The sequence below is a fragment of the Carya illinoinensis genome, chromosome 4, assembly GCF_018687715.1.
Source record: "Carya illinoinensis cultivar Pawnee chromosome 4, C.illinoinensisPawnee_v1, whole genome shotgun sequence".
In the NCBI taxonomy this organism is placed as follows: Eukaryota; Viridiplantae; Streptophyta; class Magnoliopsida; order Fagales; family Juglandaceae; genus Carya; species Carya illinoinensis.
The window spans coordinates 24,584,111-24,586,742 of NC_056755.1; the positions used below are offsets into that span (position 1 = coordinate 24,584,111).

Below are 2,632 nucleotides of genomic sequence, written 5' to 3' on the forward strand. Positions count from 1 at the left end.
GCATCTCAACCTTAGCCTTTAGGTTATCTTCTTCCCTGAGATGGTAAATTCCACCACCATTTAGGTTTCCTGCAGGTCGTGACCTATTTGTGCTCTCAGTAGCACTAGGTCCAGTCCAAGTGTAAGCTTTTTCAGCAAGCTCATTGAGGTATTCTATGGCCTCAACAGGATCTTTCTGTAATAACTCACCATTACACATCATCTCCACAAATTGACGCTCTCTAGGTGTAAGTCCCTCATAAAAATAGCTCACTAAGCGTCAATTCTCATACCCATGGTGAGGACACATACTCAATAGCTCCTTAAATCTCTCCCAAGACTGATACAAAGTCTCACTGTCCTTTTGTACAAAGGTGGAGATTTGCCTTTTTAAAGCATTGGTCTTATGTTGGGGAAAGTATTTATTAAAAAAGACCTGAGTCATCTCATTCCATGACCCAATAGATCGTGATCTCAATGAGTATAGCCAACTCTTAGCTCTATCTTTCAAAGAGAAAGGAAAGAACTTAAGTCTCACAATGTCATCAGTTGCATTTTGACTATGAAAAGTCGCAACTACTTCCTCAAACTCCCTAATGTGCACATATGGATTTTCATTTTCCAAGCCATGAAAAGTAGGGAGTAACTGTATCATCCCTGTTTTAAAATCCAATTGGCGAATACTAGCTGGAAACATGATGCATGATGGTGTGGCTGTGCGTGTAGGGTGGAGGTAATCCTGAAGGGTCCTAGTGGGTTGATCTTCATGTTCACTCATTTTCTCAGAATTAGAAGAATTATCAAACAAAGGATCAGAAAAATTAAACTCTGACTCTAACACAGGTCTACAAGCAAACCGACCCAAGGCATCTCTATACCTGTGTATGCAAGGTAGAGAAAAACGCAACACTAAAAAAACTGCAAAAAGAAAAAGAAAATAAAAAAAAAATGCAGCAAGCTAAAATAGGGAACGAAGTTACCGCCTTTACAAACTGTTGAAAAGAAAAACTATCTCACAATTCTTCTACCGTCTCCCCGGCAACGGCGCCAAAATTTGATTACGCCCAAAGAATAACGCGGTAGTTGTAGCACAGCTTTGGGGTGTCGATTCCACAGGGAGACAAATTAAAAGAATAGCAAGAGTAACAAAGAAACTAAAGAAAAAAAAATATTAAATAAGTAATAGAGAAAAAAGATTAATTTTAAATGTAAATTCAAGTGAAGCAAAGTGATTAACAGAAAAAGTACTCAAATTTAACAAACAGTAGAGCGTCGGGAATCCCTTGCACAAATCTGGTATTTTAATTATTCTTAATTCATTGGATAACTCAATTAGGAACTCAATTCCCGCAATTCCCAATCGGAAGGTATAGATTTATAAACCAGACTTAAATCAAATGTAACCCTTTGAAAAAAACATTCACCACTTTTAAAAAACGTGAATTACTACCCCTATTGATAAAATCCAATGACGATAATATACTCAGGAAGTGATATTGCAGCAAAAAACTAAATCAATATAGATAAATAATTGATCCAAACATAATCAAAGAACTAATCCATTCAATAGAAAAAGCATGACTAAATCCATAAACACAATAAATTCTATGATTATTCAGAGAAGAAAACATCAACGATGAATTGAGAATGATAAAACAAAAGAGTTTTAGCAATTGAAAATCAAATACATGAATTAAGAATAAATTAGAAATACCATCTAATGTGCAAGTTCATCCCTAACCCTACTTGAGAATTTAGTTACCCATAAATATAATGAACAACAAAAATCTCCAGAGAAAACTGAAGCGAACGGTGGCCATGGAAGTGATTTTCTCCTCTCTTCAGATCTGCCTCTTGTGCCTCTTCCTCCCCTCCATTTCATGCTAATGATATGCTTATATAGGGTAAGAAAGAAACCCTAATGTCCTCTTGATTTCCGCGTAAAAAAATCGCCTAAATTTTAGGACTTATCTTGGCAGCCATGTACAGCCTTCAGGAGTTCGAATTTGGAAATCCTTATTAGAGACAAAGTTATAGCCCTTTAAGATAGCTTTACAATGCATCAAGAATCGCATCAATCTAATACATGAGTAAAAAGATACAGTCAAAAGACTAAAGTATGTCCAGACTGTCTCCTAGCGAATTTCAGACTTGGACTTCTTGTGGTTTTATTTTGTGATTTTTTTCTTTTTCTTTTCTTCCAAATTGCTCTCAAACCCCATGAATGTCCTCCTTTGAATTTGGCTGGGCTTGACTTGCTCTTTTATAAACTCTGAAATTAGACATAAAACTACTTAGGAGTATCCCAACGTAAATAGAAATTCAATTTAAGAATACACATTAATTCCTATGATTTCTATTCACATTTTAGTATTTTAGTCCAATAATAGGGTATATAGAGTGCACTTTCGCACACTCATCACAGACCAAGTCTTAAAGATCAAATACAAGATCAAGAGCTAGGAAGATCAAGAAAGCTAGGCATGGATGGGGATGCAATCCACTTGAGACGTGTTTAGCAAGAGCCCAACATTCAAAATGGGCTTGAGAGGAGGAGATCCAGTTTTCGTCCATGTGATACGCTACGGAAGACATGACTTGGATCTATTAATATTGATGGCCTTGGACTTATGTATTTCATTAAGAGAGCTAA

At 36.2% G+C, this 2,632-nt stretch overlaps 1 non-coding gene across 1 annotated transcript; it reads left to right on the plus strand.

Moving 5' to 3' along the window:
- The first annotated feature begins 269 nt into the window (after positions 1–269).
- LOC122308613 lies at positions 270–377 on the plus strand. The gene has a single exon (XR_006242132.1). It is a non-coding gene; the product is annotated as a small nucleolar RNA R71 (small nucleolar RNA).
- The last annotated feature ends 2,255 nt before the right edge of the window (positions 378–2,632 follow it).